Genomic DNA, 18,971 nt, shown 5'->3' with positions numbered 1-18,971 from the left:
CTTATCAAAATAAATGTATACTGTTTATCCTACTTTCAATACCATTTCAAAATAAAGGCATTAGATTCCAATAGTGCATCTGTTTAGACAAAATCAGTACAGAGTTCAGAAGATATCTTTAAAATACATTATAATGAAAAATGTTATTTAGGTCATTTACAGTCCACTTCCTTCAAGCTCTCAAACTGCATCCTGGGAAGTCTTTTAATTTGCAAGATTTGTTCCTTTAAAAACTTAACTGAATAAGTTAAGGGAACTGTCGGCAGTTCATTCATGCAGTCAAAAGATATGGAGGAGCTGTATGTGTGAACGTAAAAATCAGAATCAGTTGAACTGGACATTAAACACACTTTAACCTGGTAAGTTTGTGAAATTATCAATTGATTCGACATGTGATAAGAGCTGTTGTAATTTACGACAAATAAGTGATGAAGTTTCTATAATTTCTCCTGCAGGCTATACCAAAGCACCGCTCCTCTCCCCAAAAAGCTGAAAACCTCAGGTGAGTGACATGTCTAACATCAATCTCCAGTGCAGTGTGTGTAAGGGCAACTCCAGACTAACATTCAGACCTGATTTCATGGCCACAATCTGGAATTCATCTGTGACAATGGATAAAATAAGAAAGATATTCTGTCAGTTTTCACTTCTCTCTCTGAATGATCATTTTCTGTTTCTATTTCATTCTGTTCCACACAGATAAACACGTAAATGTGGGTTTTGACCATCTTTGTATACTGTATGTGGGAACAGAGTGTAGGAGAAAAGCAAACAAAAAATGAGCTGATCCAGCTGTTTTTAAATATTTTATCAATTTCGCATATTGTCCATACATGTTCCCTCTTATTCCCTCTTACAGCTTGGCCGCTGTGTGCGTTTCCACAGATGCTGCAGGTTGTTGTTTAAGATTTGGCTTCAATACAGTAATTGTCCCTTCATCCATCTTTCACGTTGTCATTTGGCTCCTGATGATGAAAAATCTCATACGATAATAATTATAGTCCTGGAATCAAGGACTTTGAATGGATTCGATTTGCTATTTTTCTTTAGTTTTTAATGTCATTTTCAATTAGTTTTTTAGGATAGTTTTAGTTGACAAAAACATCAGGATCGTTTTTTTTAACACTAGAAGACATTATGAAGGTGTTTTCACACTGTGTAGTACTGTTTTGTACTCTAAGGTAGCAAATAAATATGAATCCAAGGGGGTCACTTATGTTTATTAGGGGTCTCATAGTTGGCATTCAAAGATACGCTGATAAACCATAAGTCAAAGAGATGACAGCCACAGTTGAAAGTCTATTCATTCTGTCATTACCAACATTGTGCCAAATTTTACGCCACAGTAATATTATCCCAAAAGCATAAATAACAGTTCAAACTTCTGTCTTATATGTTTCCACCACTGCTTCAGACAGCCAGCATGTGTGGAGCCTGAGGGAAGTTAGAAAGTAGAGGTCAGAGTTCAGTCAGATACTTTCAGTGTGAAGAGCAGATCTCACAGGCTATAGCCAGAACTACAGACAGTGAGTTTCAGAGATCTGACATGTTATCTGGAGCTTTGACTCTTATCTGCAATGAGCACTCAGCATAGTTTTTTCTTATCTTCAGTGGGAGGAGGCGCTGCAGACGAACAGTGACACCTGCTGGTTAAAATTCCAACCCCAGTCCATCCACTACGTTTAGAGGCCCACCATGTGTGCGCTCCAAACCCAAATTTCACACTCATAGGCCGACATGGTAAGAAATAACTATAGGAATCGTGAGCTCTTTGAGAACTGCAGTTCAGTTAAAATATGGAAAGATTGAGCTGGAAGTGTTTTATTTTGTCCGGTATGAGAGAAATTTGCACATGCAAAACAAATTACGCTGAAATTATGACACAGGAAGTGCTTTGTTTATTTCATATCAGAACTAGGATTTAAAAAAAGAGTCCCCATGAAAACCTTATTTCGAATCAACGGTAAAAAATGCATCTGATAGCACAAATCTTTTCTACCATCTGATTTTGCCCAGTAACAAATTTCCTTCACAGACAAATACAATTCTGGTTGAACATAATCACATGTTTTCCAGAATAAGGTGCTACATCTGCGATCTGTCTGCAGTTTTCCTGCTCTATATATCCGTCCTCACAGCGGCTGGCCTGGCCGCTTGCCTGTCTTCCCTCATGACATCATCCCCTTGCCACTCTGGATCCTGTTACCAGGTCCCCCAGTGCGCTCCTCCTCCTCCTTCCCTGAGGAACCTGTGATGTCTTTTGGTCTCTGCGCGCTCAGCTGAAACTGCTAACAAGTCATTTTACTAATCAGGCAGCTACATCTCTCCCGGGGCAGCCACTTTGACCCATGACCCCTTTAAAGGTTTAATAAGCAAAGAATAACAAATAAAAGGCCTGTTAAGTAGTGCATTACTTACTGAGGCGCCCTGCCCCGCTTCTTGGTATTAGTGTAACCTTTTATATGGGACTCGGTTGGATGGAGCCACTGCTCTCTTGGCTGGGTTGGTATACACATATTGACGCCTGAAGCCCTAAAGAGAGACTGAATGTATTTGCTAAAATGTTATGTGTCCACCATGAGGTTTTAGGCACAGTTAACATACACAGAAAGGCCTCGCCCTGCTGCACTGACCCAAAGTGATGTACATACCTACTCAGATTCCATCTCCAGCTCCTGCACCCCCCCACCCTAAGACTACACTCAACATCTGTGTATTGAACTTACGAGATGCTCCATAAAAAGGCTCCGAGCAGTTCCTCTGTCTGGCTTGACCAAAAGCTTTGGTGCTTTTATTGACATCCTGCCTTAAGAAAGAAGAAAGAGCTCAGCAGCCACAGTGTGGAGGCAGGCGAGCTGCAGACAGCCGCTGGTCCCAACTTGCAAATAATGCTCCGCAGCTGAAATGATGGTGAACACACATTCTGACTCAGCAATGCTGATTGCTTTCTCATTTGCTAAATCAGAACAAACTGCTGTGGCCCTCAGATGTGGCTTTATTGAAGACTTTGTAATGGATGAAAAAGTACAATACAATTTACTGTAATTCTGAGATCCAGGTGTCTGGAGGCGGCTTTGATCGACCACTGATATTGTATTATCTATTGATGTAATCCTTCTGTCTTTTTCATAAGACAACTTCCAATAACTTCAATAAAATCTGGAAATAACATTTTATTGTCAAACCTGTGATTAAATGTTGTCATACAAATAATATTAAATTATATGGATAAAAACAATACAACTCAATAACCCAACAAACTGTTTGTGGTTACATATGTTAAATCAGACTTTTGTTGTCTGCACACAGTTTTACTTCATCTGTTTATCCATCCATCTCCATCTCTGTGTTACTGTACTTTGTGCTCATGTTGTCGGACCATAAACAGATGTCACAAAGAATAAGTTCCTCGTTGTGCGACCACATGAATGAATAAAACCAGTAGATCCACAGCAGAGCTCTGAAATTAAGACCGGATCACAGTGATGTATTTGCCTTCACCACTGTCTGTGCTTCAGAGTTTGATGAGAGGATCGATTGAGCTCTCATGCCAGTTAGCTTAGCATAGAAAAGAAGATGGAAAGAAGGGGAAACAGCTACTCCGGCTTTTCCCAATCTATGAGCATCAAAATGCACAACACATATTTTATTGTGTTGATTTAATCCATGAACTGATAAAGTGATTTTATGGGTGGTTTTGAGTCTTGAGGTCAACATATTGTTGGGACTGCAGGAAGTCACTGCACATGGCCAAGAATGCCATCTGGTTTACCCCTAAAAATAAAAAAAACCACAGCCTAATATTTTTATACTTTTTTTATGCACACCAGACCCCAATAGTCCCCAGGCTGCACCAAATTTCACACACTCGTAGATATGAGGTCATTAAATATGCCTGAATTATTCTCTGGGAAAATGGGGAAAAGGTTGAAGAATGCTCCTTCTTGCAGAGTTAAAGAAAGTGAGAAAAAAGATTCCTGGATTCGGATCCACACCTAAATTGAATGGCTTCTTCCTTGACCCATACTACATCCTTCCACCAAGTTTCATGCATATATATTTTATTGTTATCTTGCAAAAAATAATACAGAATAAACAGACAAAATCATCACACAACTCAAAGTAAAAATCCAAAGCTGAGACGCAGCTAAATCAACAGGTCAAACTTTAAATGACTTTGATTCCTAGCTAGAGCATCTCATTGATGACTGATTGGTAGAATCAGGGCAGAGAGCTAAAGGGGAGACAGGAGAGGAAACAGCAGTATCAAGCATTTGACTTGTGAGAAATGGGGCAGTGGGTGAAACGTCTGTGGAACAAATTTCTTGGGGCATGTTTTTTAAAAGTCATCATTTGCGATGACCTGCTGCTTCAGGCATCACATAACTTAAAGAAGCCATTTATGAGCTCATAATGATGGTTTTCAGCTTTATTCCAATGAGCCCGCTCTACCAGGGCTGGCCAGAGCCAAATGAGGTCATGCTTTAAGACAGAGTAATGATCAGACCCACTTCAGGCAGCACCATTTCCTACAGGAGGGTGGTTATTACACATGCAATCACTGGTGTCCCGCATTTAAAAACATTGGTCTCTGTTTAGTTTCATCACCACCGCAAACATCATCACAACTGAGTGATGAAGCTATCAGAGGGGAACCTTGATGAGAGGAACACCAACTGTGGTCAAGAGAATAAACCCCCAGAGAACAGTGATATAATGTAGAGTAAATCTGTGTGTGTGTGTGTGTGTGTGCTGCAGGTGGTGGTTCACGCAAATACACACACAGACACCTCTGAACCTTCTCAACCAACAGCCAATAAAACAGCATGGCCTGAGAAGCAGGCATACTCCCAAAATGAACGTGGGAAAACAGAGGAAGTGCTGAGTCGGCCCACTGTATTGTTTCAGAGAGAAATGTGATGACCGGAGAGACTTGCCATGCAACACCGGGGTCTGAGGGTCTGCTTTTAACGAGTGGAAAATGAAGCCTGGGAGCTGAATTTGCATGAAAGCCTTGGAAACTAATCACAGAGCTCAGTGGGCGATGAAGAAAAGACAGGATTCCTGTGTTGCCCATACAGCCGGGAGATCGAGGTTCAAATTCCAGAGATTAGCCACTTTCAACACAAAATTCATACCATGTCTTGAGGAAGAAATGATGACAAGACTTCATTAAGGGGAGCTTATTCATCACTTTGGTTTGGAAAACATGCTTCAGGCAATTTTTATCATGTGCATTATTTCCTATCAGCACCTTCCATTTACAGTTGGTTTGTTCACCATGTGTTAAATTAAAAGTATGAGGTCACTCTTTAGGCAGATGGACTGTGTCAGGGGCTGAGACTGTTAATGGGAAAGGCCACACTGAGCTGAGTCGATGTCATGACTTCATTTTTTTCCCCTTACACTTTAAAGGAAAGTAAAAGAAAATGACTGGCTGTTGAACTCATCACATTACGATCATCAGGCAAGATTTGGAGATAAGACGCAGGAATTACTCACATTGAGTAAAAGCCAAGAACAATCTGAAGTTAATGGAACAGTTAAAGGGTAATGGGTACTTGTGTAGCAATTGATTTTTATCGATTTCATTTCTGATTGTTTATTTTATTACTGCACATGTTTGTTTTTACTGCACATGTGTTAGTTTTCAAGACCAGAGTATATATTGCCACATTTTCTATTGCCACTGCATTGTTTCGCTTGTTTCATGAAGTTCTAATAAAAGAAAAAATCTGTCAAAGCATTTGGAGATTGTGGTGAGACAGAACCAGGCTTGGGACTTACAGAGTCAAATGTAAGGTCAATCTTATCTAAGTTGCAGAAGAATCCTCTCCTTTTTCCATACCAAGGCACCAGGACGTGAGCATTAGGGACAAAGACAGTGAGCCCTTGCTTGTTTTTGCATGGTGCATTTCTTGATGGTGCCTGGCGTCACTTTTTTTGACTTTCTCCATTACACGAGGCATCTATTGCACTTCTGTCCGTCCTGGGAGAGGGATCCCTCACATGTGGCTCTCTCTTAGGTTTCTACGTTCTTTTTTCCCTGTTAAAAGGGTTTTTCCTTCCTCTTGTTGAGGGTTAAGGGCAGAAGATGTCACACCTTGTTAAAGCCCTATGAGACAAATTGTGGTTTGTGAATATGGGCTATACAAATAAAATTTGATTGATTGATTGACTTCCCTGTCTACATTCCTGTTACTCAGAGGTCAGTCTCTCACTATGTCATGTTCCTGTCAGTCCACTTGCATCTGCAGCATCTCCATGCAAGGCTGGCTCTGGATTGCAAAATCAGGGGCTAGGTTTTCAGCTCGAGCATAAACTCTTGCTTGGTACGGGCCATGTTTTGGCGAAATCAACTAAAGCGGTCTGAAAGAAAAAATAAGATGTCACAGCCAGTCATTAATCACCACTGTCCACTAGAATGAATGATGAGCAGTTGTCAAAGGACAGATAGAAATATATCCAATCTCCCAAAGTATTAGTACCATAGAGATATAACATTTTAGTGGGAGTGAGGCAACTAATGATCAGCCAAAATGTTAATATCATGCAAACACTTATATAATCTTATCTGCTGATTTATTGTATTTATAATGTGTTCTATCTAAAATGATGAACTACATTCTGTCATTGTGGGCAGATGGTAAACTACACAGTGAACTGGTCTGGAAAGTGAAACGTGGAAAAGAAATGGATCATTTCCAGATCGTGGGGTTTGGAAACAGAAGAGCATGTCTGGAAAGTGTATTTAAAAAAACACTCTGATCCTTGTCAACATGCAGCCCATGCAACATTTTATGTTGTTTTCTTATTCCAGCAGTCATTTGATATATTATAATACTTCCTGTTGAGGAGAAGTCTGTTCAGTTAAGCGTAATACTGTCCCACCAGGTACTATTAACATGCTGTACTGTGGGCTGGTCAACGAATGGTGAAGCCAGTCATGATATTATGGTCTGAAGTGTGGAATTTAAATAAGGTAAATGTGGCAGGAATAATAAACCATAACAATACCAACATAGGGGATGGTGTCAATTCCATCCTCCATCTGCTAATGAAACTCATCCTGAGGTGAGGTTCCTTTCCCTAATGTTGTTTCCAAGGTTAAGAGCAACCTCTGGTTCTCAGTCTTGCTACAAATTATTGTAGTAACGCTTCACAAGTATTATTACATTATTAATAGAGTTCCTACTCTGAGTTGGGATTAGGTTGACTTTCAATTGACCATAGTTTGAATGTGACAACGAATGGCTGTTTGTCACTGTTTGTTGGCCCTGCCTGTCCAGGGTCCACCTCAAAAGAATAAGTGGTATAGATAATAGATGAATGGATTCAGAATGGATTTGTATTTGTTTTATTTGTTGATTTTACCCTTTCTTTAAAAATTACACATCACATTTATTTTTACAGCCAAATGAAATATTGTTTGATTTGACATCAAAGCAGATAAAATGTAAAATTAAACCATAGTTGGAAAAATGATGAAAGGGAAACGATTAGGCAACATTTATTCTTTTAGTGTTATCCCACGATCTGTCCACCCACCTATCATTCCAGGAAGTGACTATCTGAGGTCACTTGAGCTGTTTGTAGCGCCCACTCACGCTCTCTCTCTCTCTCTCACACACACCCACACACACCACGCACACACACACACACACACACACACACATGCACAAAGCTTGTTTCCTCAAGCCTTCTACTCTGCCTGATAGGTTCGTCCCTGTATGCTCCCAAGAAAAGATGTTAATTTGTCTGGAGTGAAAATAACCACATCATTTTACTCTGGAAATGTTGGAAATGCTTTGTGGCACTTTTATACCAAGACTAATATTGTCTCTGCTTTATTGGGGAAAAAAGTTGTCAGCTTTACAATCGGCAGCTTGATGACATTAAACGTGTCATTACTGATCTGAAATGCACATACACGTGCATCTTATTATCAACGTCCTGTTGAGTAGCTTTGAGGGTAATCCCAATTTTATGGTTAGAATTACTATTTCAGGTTGATGCAGCAGTTGCAGCATGGCACTGCTCTTTAAATGAAAAGCGTCAGTTAATTTGCCTGTGGTGAGATCTGTTAAAATTCTTACACATCTGAACGAATATATTGAGGTAAGATTCCAGTAAATTCGAGATCACAGTGAAGATATTTTTATTTGAAATTAAGTAATATATGCTCAGGAAATACTGCAGCTCTGTCTGCAGCAGGTATATCAATTTCTCCTTTCGTCTTTGCACAATAATGACATCAGCACGGACACGTGTCGTAACTCTTCTGCAGTAGTGACAGGGAGGAAATCCTTTGACATGGTGTGCATCTGTTCTACACCTCAGACCCTGAGCTAAATGAATGAACAAGTGTGTTGCTGGGGAGCCAGGACTGCTACTAAGTCTCATGGGGCCCGAGAATAGTCCACAGCAGTCAGATCTCAATGCACAAAAAGGAACTTTATTAGTGGTCAGAATCATTCTTATGTTTGCACTGCACCACTTTCTGCAGGTACGAATGAAATCCATCATCCTCCAGACATTTAGACATGTAGAGAAAACTGATCTGAGAAACAATCCTCTTGGAAACCCTTCTTCCTTGAGAACAAGTCATGTTATAGCATGAGCGCTCATAGAACAATAAACTTCCCATTTCGGTCAAGCTTTTCTTTATTGGACTGCAGTATGGTGGTGGGCCTCGCTCAAGTCCTCCGGGGTCGCAGGGTCTGCTGACTTTCATAGCGCTTCAGTGCTCAAGTCGCGTAACAACTTGGCCCGGAAGGACCCTCACCTGGGTGTTCCACCAAAAAGGAAATGTTGATGTTGAGATTGTTGAAAAGGCAGCTAAAGCGTGGCCCCTGAGAGCTCTGAATAAATGTTCTTTAGTGCTAAGAATATACTTGAGGAGGCTCATATAGGGCAGAGGGTCTCTCTAAAGAGTTTGTCAACGCTAATGCATGATGTTTGAAGGTAATATGGCCGACGTTAAAAGTTATTCTGACAGGCTACACGCAGTTATATACAGACAGTGGTAAAATAATCTAATGGTCCAGACTAAAATTAGAAACACATTACAGATATTACTGTTCTGACTAGTTCTGACCAGTCTTGGCTCTTTGTTCAGAGAAGACACCCCATCACACCAACACACAAACATCCAACCCTGCCTCCAACTGTATCCTCCATGACAAGCACGCCCACATGTGAGCCCTGTGGCTCGCAGAGGAAAAAATAACTCCAAATCAGAGAACCACAAATCACAGACTAGCTGCTCCGACAATCAGGACTAGTATTCACGTGCAGGCACATGTACACATACACACCTCTCAGACGGAGCTCTCTGGTTTATGTTCTCATCAATGCGTGGAGCTACATAGGAAAATAAAGACTAGAGAAATAGTTGAGGGGAGCGAGGCCATCCAATTAAGCAATTACTAGCTTTGGGGGCCCAGATTTTCCATGACCTAATCTCAGCAGCTTCTTGTTGTTCCTGTTGAGGCTCCGCAGCGTCTCCTGGAAAGAGGCCTGAGACAGGGAGATGGTGGTTTCTGATACAGATGGATGTCCAACCCCCACTCCCCCGGAGTTCGGTGGTCCCGTCTTCCATCATACATTAGGGGAAGTCTAGAAAGGCTCCTACTGTGATCAGGAGACACGACGGCCCCTTGACGCCTGGTGCTCAATCAATCTTCAGCCTCTTCTAAATTCTCTTGCCTCACATTTTTCTCCCACACATCCTCAGGTGTACCTTTCTCTTTTTTCTGTTCCTGCTGCTTTCTGTCACTGCCGATTGGGCTGGGCTTTTAGATTTGGGTTAGCTGGAATACAGCCTGTCTGGGCAGAGTTATGTAAGGCTTGGCATGACTGGCTCACACAAGTCTTATCCGTACTCCACACGCTGTAGCCCGCATGGCATTGAGCTTAACCCAACTGTATTTCATCCAAAGAGAAAGATAATGTCTGCTGCCGCTCACCTTGCCGCTTGATGTTTTCTGCATATGTCGGCTCCCCCAGCGGGGAAGGAGCGGCTGTAAAATCTATTTAGGTCAGAGCTATTACGTTTCAACCCTTGTTCCCTGTCTCAGCAATTTAGGGGGTTCAGAACGTCTTGACTCCATTTGTCTCCATCCAGTAGATTTTTCTGCTTTATGTATGCTACGTACTATACAGGAAACAAGGAGGACAGTCCTTCCAATGATACAACACAGTATTTTTCAGAGCAGGTTCGCTCAGCATGTGTGTTCTCTTTCAGTAACACACTCCTGATATTTGTCTTGCTACACACATTCACACTGTCTGCTTGTCACCACTTAAAAAGTTTGAAATCTGAGGTGAAGTTTATTTTAACTTCATCAAGACTTGACGAGAAAGGAAAACTATATTCTTCTCTGATATCTTTATGTTATGAACCAAGCCAGAAGCTTAGCATAGCATAAAGACGGGCTAGCCGGTTGCTATCTGAAGAAGAAAACAAATCTCTGTAACACACTTAAAGCTCACTAATGCGATAGCTTGTTTTCTTAATCTGTATATAAACAAAATAAAAAGAGACCTAATTGTTCTTTGAAGCTTCAAAGTCAATTTATGTGGTGGTTATATCTCAATAAAAAAACTCATTAGTGAACTCATTAGTTGCCGAACTGCATTGTGGTTCCATTGCTTTGCTCTGCTTGCAAACAAAAAATTAACCAATAGAAAATGTGGCAGAGAACCTGTTTTATTGTTTGTCTAGTTGTGGGGTTTGTGTATATTTCCCATTAGCATTAGCATCCTGAGCAGGAAACTATAATTAGTTGTTTTACATGTAGATGATGTAGATGTCTTTGGGCTTTTAGTAATTAAGTCAATTTTGATACTACGAAAGACAGAAATTACATCAGCGACATTACCAACATTATAAAATATTTACATGTACAGCCAAGTTTATAATACGTCACCTGATAATTCATTGCTTACGGTAACTTACGCCATGCTTCTAATACCGTCATGGATGCCTTGTACCTAAGAACTGAACTGTCATGATTTCCATTTCATTTATTCCAAATGAAATATCCTTTAAAGGTCTTCTTGTGCATGTGTATTTTTGTACGTGCGGTGAATCAGTTGTATGTGCAGGGGTGTGCTGGCCTAGATGTGTTTCCAGATACACAGGCAGCTACACAAAAAAACAGCTGCTGGACAGGATCCATGGCGGCAGATGACCGTGCGGCCTCATGTGGACCTCAGATGTTTGGAGCGAGCCTGTTGGAAAAGGAAAATTCCACAGAGTACAAACAATAACTCAACGGGGGCAGACGCTGCAGTAGCTTTACAGTGTGTGGTATGATAGGGAGTCAGCTCAGATGTCAACATGGGATGAAAAACAACATGGCTGCTTTAGTTGCATAAGGGAAAAGTTACATACAGGTCACTTCAGATGTGGAAGACGAGGGCAAAGAGAGGTTACAGTCTGACTGCAAACCTGGGATTGTCCGCGTCCTGGGAGCAGGAAGATAAATGTTCTTAATATAGGAACAAGGTCTGCCTGTCAACACCAAAGGGCTTCAGATGGAGAGTCTGAGCACAGCAGGGATCCGGTTTAAGAGCTGGCCTGTTCTCCCAATGACAGTTAAAATAACATCTAATTCTATGATAAACACTCAAATAATAATTTTATGCACTGGAGGTGGAGACAAAGCTCCTCAAAGAAGATTTTGCATTTGGAGGAAAAACAGACTATAGTTTGCAGCTCATAATGTTCCATTGGTCCGCTTGGTTTCCTTCCACTCACACATGTTGCCCTGACAAACATTCCTGTTCTGTCTGTCTGAGCTCAGCTTGTCTCCACAAAAACACCGCAAGATTGATGGGAGGGGGGGGGGGGGCTGCAGTTAAGATCAGGAGCAGATTGGGTGTGTTTCCCTGAGGTGTTTGATGTGTCAGTGGCTTCCACATGGGAGGAGTGCTTGTTCATTCATTCATACAGTACATGTACATACAGATGCTGTCTGAGGCTGGTGGAAAGAAATACAGAGGAGGTCACAAAGCAGCAGCAGCACACCTTAGTGAAATGACTGATTCAGATTTTTGCATCTGAGGCTTGATATCCACATTCAGCAATACAAAAATGTCTCTTATTAGAGACAGAGTTAATGCTGCAAAAAATAACTTTTTATGGGAGAGAAAGGAAGATTTGAGTGACCGGAGTCACTGCAAGTTTCATTAATGTTGTAAAGAGGGCTGGAGGCTCAATGAGGACCACACTGCCAATGCTTGTCACATAATCTATTTTCTAGAAAAGTTTCCTTTTCAAAGTGTCCACGGGCTAAAAGGAGCAGTGGGGCCTTCCTGACAAGGTCTGAGGCCAAGGTCCAGGTCATAAGTTTTACAAGCTCTTGAATGTGAACAATTTGAATTTCAATCTTGAACAGACTGTGTCAGGTAAATTCATTTGAGTCAGTTGGATTATACACAGATTACATGTGAGTTTATACACAGCAAATCTGCAGAGGAGGTGTTTCAAGGCTGCATGCCTTTTATGGTCTGGATTTATGGCCCGCTGACAAAATATCACATGACTGAACCCCACTCCTGAGTGTAGACCTCATAACATGTGCACACACAATACATCCATGGTCATTAATGGTAATGGGGTGGTAAGATTTCCCACCTGGAAGAGTGTAGCTTGGATTATTCTAGCCTGTGTCCACTCAGGGAGCACGCCTATAACTCACAATACGTCACTGACCATATTGTAGTGGGTCTAAAGTGGCTCACAGCCCAGTTGCAAAATGGAAATATTGTGCTTCTGAGTCTTATACCATCTGCCCTCCTGTAAAACTCCTTAAACTGTGACAGGAAATATTTAGACAACAAGATCAGCTCTGCTGAAATCACAGGACAGATGGGATTAAACAGAGCTGAGAGGCAGAGACAGAAACTGACTAATGCATCACCAGATGATTCTCAGGAAAGAGAGCTACGCTTTTAGTTCTGAAGAAGATGCACAGATATAAATCACACCACTGTGGTCCATGACTAACATAATCACTGCCTCAACAACATGTTTTATACAATACGTGGGAAACATTCTGTTTCTATATTCGAAAATATTTAGAGAACAAGATCAGCTTTGCAGAAATCACAGGACAGATGGAATTAGACAGAGCTGAGAGGCAGAGAGACAGAAACATTGTGAGGATGTTCAACTAAAAGTTATGGGTGCTTTTTACACAGACTTGTTTCACAGATGTGATCAGAGCTTTGTACTTAAAATGTTTTACTCTTTTTTTCTGTCACAAAGAAAATGGATTCAACCAGAAGCAGAAGTGTTGTTTCAGGCTTTGCTGTGTTCACAGGAGGTCGACTAATGTTTTATAGTTATAGTCCACTCTAAGAATCCTTTAAATCGCTAAAAATTAATATACATGTTACATCACAATTGTTCTTGTGTCTGGATCCGCTCCAAAATTTCATCTGACCTTGCTTGGTTCATGCCCCCATCCCTTCATGGAAATCAATTCAATAGTTTTCAGAAATCTGACTGACAAGTAAGCAAATGGGAATGAATACATGAAATCCTGTTTTAAAAACAAAAATCAGCCTATATATAAATGTAATAAAAATATTGTTATATTTACCTCCACCGGGTTATATTTTCTGCCCCGTCCGTTTGTTTGTTGATTGTTTTTATATCCTATTGATTTGATCGTGCTGATTCTTTCAATTACAAGCTGCATTTTAATGTTGTAGCTGGATAGGTAAAACAAATTCTGTGTAGTTATTTGACTTTTTTAAAATAAATGATTAAGCGATAGCGTGAAATCTTGCACCTGCAGATCCACAGTCCCTCCACATTGTGCCTCAGGTCATTGTGGGCGTGTACACTGTGCTTGAGTGACATCTCTCTAATGATGCTGACGCACTCATCCATGTTTAAGTGAATTGGAGCGAGGCACCTTTAAGTTAAATTGACATTCAGTCTGATTGAACTTTGACCTGCACGTATCCTCAGGTGATATACAACAGACTACTCTGACTGCAGGGCTGCACTGTTTGATAAGACATAAAAAATGAACCTCTGCCACACAATGAGAAACAGAAGTACATATATAATGCAGTATTTCCAGCAGCATTCAGGTCTGCTCTTGAACTCTTCATTATCATCGAGCTGTACGTCAGTGGAATAACAGAGTGGGAGTGTTTATTTGCACAGCTCCCTCCATTCATCCATCCCGTGATCGCTGCTACTGCATGACCCCTCATGTCACACCAGTTTAGCTTGGCCTCCTGACGAATCAGACTGTGCTCGGGTCCTAATCAGACTGCAGGAACTCCCTCTGATTCTGTGGTCTAGACACATAATAATCCCATGTCAGTCACAAACCTCTATTAAAACAGTGCAGCCGCTGGCTTTCACACATCTAAACAGTCTTGCTTTGACTTCCTCTCCTCTTTCTTTTGTCCTCTGTGCGCAAACAGTCGCGTATACACATACAGGAGCGGTGGCGTAAACCTTTTTCCACCTGTTTCTGATTACTGTAATTGACTGGCGAGGCAGAGGAAATGTGTGACAGCTGAATCTGGGGTAGCAAAACTGACCCCTGGTGAAAAATGAGCGGAAAACTGTGCAAGCACCAAAGTGAGGAGTCATGCGGGTATTAAGAGTCAGAGTTTGCCCCTTCGAGTGTGTGTGTGTGTGTGTGTGTGTGTGTGTGCGTGTGAGACTGATTATGTTTCGTCTGTCTACTACTTTGAATCATTCATTCTTGAGGGGGTGCCAAGTGTGAGGTCGAATAAATGGAGCTCAGAGGTGATGAGTCAAGGAACCATCGTGAGCCAAACAGAACAAATCAATCACACTCCAAGAGCTGCTATCATTGAGGCCTTTAAGAATTGATGCCCTCTCACTACAATGAAAACAGCTTCATTTGCTTGTGCTGAAACCTTAGATGGGCTGGTCATTCACTCTCACCTCGGGAAATACACAGGGTATAAGCTGTGAAATCTGTGAAGGAGAGAAATGAAGTGGTGGGAAGAAAGCCGCAAATACTTGATCCATGTGCGTTTCATGATCCTGCATGGATATCGCTGCAATTTCAGACATTACACACATGTTTGGAATCATTTTGAGTTTTTACACATTGCATTCCTGTCCAAATGTACAAATGAAGAGATTTTGTGAATAGAGTTGTAATATTACGCAAAAAAAGTCACAATGTTACGAGAGAAAGAGATGTAATTTTATAACAAATACAAAAATGGGAAAAAAGCAACAAGGAAAACCTGTGCTCGCCAGAGTTCCACTCCTTCAGGATCCAATAACGTTGTGAAACTATGAAACCTCATTAAATGTCACAGATGTAACCAACCTCACAATCAACCACTACCAAACATTTCTTCCTCGATAAAAGAGACAATTACCTTTAACTGTGTGGTTCTTTCTTCAGAATAACCTCAGTTTCATAGTATCACATCCCTGATACTAATGGTAATGTGGCGCTTATGTGACAAAATATAAAGATGTCACAGTTAGGGTTAACGAGATACTCCATACTCCTCATTTTAACACAGGCAACAAGCTGATCTTCTGATATTTGCCCTTTGAAATGACACTAGCCTAAACATGTCATTTATTCTTCTAAAATTATGACTCTAAATCTCTTATTTTTTTCCCCTTTCCCTTCAACATGGCTCTGCTACTCCGTTGTACAAATGACTGCAAACAAGTGATACAAGTAGAAACACTTCTCTGGCAGAGTGAATCCGTTTTTTTTAATGTTCCTTTACACTCCCAATGACATTTTTTTCACCCAGCTTACAGTTCATTGAATACATTTCTTACAATTCCACAAATTTGCACTTTGAATACGATCATGTTATTACTAGATCATTGACCCTGAGTCTCCAAGTTGTGGGAAACAGCCAGGAAAAGGATTATGATATACTGTGTGACTCTGGTTGCTTGGTCATGGTGTTATGTCTCACTGAGCTTGTGGCAGCTCATGCTTGTATATATATGAGTGATGCAGACAGACAGACAGTGACTCACACACACACACACACACACTCACACACTCACACACACACGATAGTCTGGCAGCATCTCCACCTGAGAGGTCCAAACCATAGTGATAAGATCAGGAAAGGCCTCGCTCATAGAAGACGACTGATTGAAGCTGCAGCCTTGCTTTTGTTCCTCAGAGTCCCCTCTGTCTGGGATGGACTCGTGTGTCTGGGCCTGTCCATGCAGGGTCGCCTGGGGGTTGTGTAAATACAACCCTCATGCTGGGTGGGATGGAAGCTCAAAGGGATTTTCCATGACTCGCCCCGCTGAATGGAGTATGACTTGCCAAACAAACGCATCATCGTCCTCCCCAGTCCCAGGCGCGGGGAGTCGTTTAGGTTTTGCATCCCTTGGGAGTTGGAAGTTTTTTTCCCACTGCGATTCATCTTTGTTGTTGCTGACACCGCTGATTTGTGTGAGGACACCAGCAGCAGTAGATTTCCATATGATGTGTCTGTGCATTGTGATTGGTGATTCTTTCCTTCCTCATCTGGAGCAGGGCCACGGGGAGCAATTCACTCTCTTTGTTTCAGGAATAAAAGTTTTACTGAAATAAAACATCAGACTCGCCTGAAGCATTTCCCAACCACATCATCCAACACTATGGTTACAAAATTCCAACTACACACAGTCTTTATCGTGCAATATATCATTACAAGACTATTATATATCATCTTTTCATTGTGGAGTATAACAATCAACAAGGCTGCTACTACTCTTAATGAAATATACACAGCACTGACATGGAGTGATTTTTATTTACAATGATATCAAGTCAAATTACAAAGACAGAAACAGAGGAGAAAAAAGTGACAAGAAGAAAAACATAGAGGCATACTAATAAACAATTCACAATTTACCAAAATAAAAGAAAAAAAACAAATTAAAAACCTTTAAAATGCAGAGTAAAAACATGTATTTACAACTTTAAAATGCCAAATAAAAAAGTAAAAAAAAATACAGTTATATAAAATAATTGCAACTGGTTTAATATCAAATTTCTAAAATGTCCAAAGCTTTGAAGTGTACTTCATTGAAGGATGTGTTTTATTTTGTTGCACTTAAAGAAGCCCACCCAACATTATTGTATTGATGCAATAAGTTCCATATGCATCACCAGATGAATCTCAGGACAGAGAGAGACGCTTTTAGTTCTGAAGAGGACGCACGGATATAAATCACACCACTGTGGTCCATGACAAACATAATCACTGCCTCAACAACAAGCTTTAAACAATACGTGGGAAATATTCTATATTGGCCTGAGTTTTTAGATTGTAAATGTGACATTTAATTTCAAATTTATGGTCAATCCAGATGCTCTTGATCATAAATGTGCTCAAATCATCTTACCTTAAAGATGCTTCCTGATGGGTGTGTTTGATAAAATCTACTCAGCATGAGACACATTTCTCTCAGTTATGCAACACCATCCATCTGCAGAACGTGCTGTCAATGAGAATTACTTATTTGATCAAAACACACAGTCCGTCTTCCCAACAGCAACACTGCATGTTTCTCTGAAGACTCGCACCAGGAGATTAAAATCATAAATAATGATCTCCGCTTTGTTTACCCCATCTGCATCCCCCAGTGAGCGGCGTGTTGCCAACGTAACTGCTCTCTCACACACACATCGATGGGAGTGATTATTAATAAATGTCTCAGACTCAGTGGACCTGATTCATGAGAACAGACCTAAGTGTCATTCTGAGCCCAATATGACCCAAAGCGTGAGCTCCAGAAACTTCTGCGAATATTCCGTCTCCATTTCTGCGGGAGCTTTGCTTTGGGAGATTTTTTACATATTGTTCTTTTTAATCTTGCTTCACATCTACATCATAATGTGATGAAAGACGGAGCCATTAATCTTTCTTCGAATGTGTTTATTATTTTCTAGAAAGGTTCCTTCAACTCATCTTAACATCTTAATACCTCGACTGCACTTAACCTAAGCTCTCTCTTAGTTAAGGAGAGTTAAGGCCACTACTTTAGACAGTTGTCGGCCCTCTGTCAAAGTAAATGCATGACATCACAACCGATGCATGCCCCTGATTTACCGAATGTTTTTGCAGCCTGACCCATAACAAAGCCCTGGTTTGTGGGGTCGTCTGTCATGACCTTAATGCCTGTGTCATTATCCACTGTGTATACACACAGAGCCACAGCACAGTTAAAGAAAACCCACAAAAGGACTTATAAGGTAGCAAATAACGTGACATCATATAGAATACAAATATTTATTTTCACAGAAAGTGCAAAGTATATCCAGTCTGCTATTATCCCCTAAGGGAAATATTATTTCATGTCCTACCAACATAAATATTTTATTTACCAGTAACAACAAAGTTATAATTAGATAAGAAATATGTTAAGTGAACAGGCAAAAGTATTTCCTGTTTGAGATGCCTTGCGATGGCCTTGAAGTCTCACTTCAGCTTTGAACCCATCACTATTATGATAGCAAGGCTGCCATCTAGTGTTTCTGAATCTGGCACTGCAGCTTTTTAGTTTATTATGACATCAATTATTTCAAAAATTACGAGAACAATAAAGAAAGTGGCATAGAAATAAACTGCACTGCATGGAAATACTTCTACCTGAGGGCAACTATATTCTTTCCATCCCTCATTTTTTGGACGCAAGTGTCTTTTTGCACTTTTAACTGGTAACCTTGTAAAACATATTAGGGTAACTTTCTCCTGTCAGGTGTTGTTGTAGGAGGCCTCTGGTGCAGATATTAAAGAATTTTTAAACTTAAACATTTAAGCAAGTTTTTAGGGAAATGTTACAATATTATAATATCAGAATTATTCAAATCTGAGGATCAACTTCACCCAACATTGTACAATTACAAGAAAGACATGACATTTAATGGAAACATTCCACACTAACTGAATATCTACATGTTCCAGACATTATGATGATCACA

This window comes from Paralichthys olivaceus, chromosome 12 (assembly GCF_024713975.1).
Source record: "Paralichthys olivaceus isolate ysfri-2021 chromosome 12, ASM2471397v2, whole genome shotgun sequence".
NCBI lineage: Eukaryota > Metazoa > Chordata > Actinopteri > Pleuronectiformes > Paralichthyidae > Paralichthys > Paralichthys olivaceus.
This window is presented reverse-complemented; position numbering follows the sequence as displayed.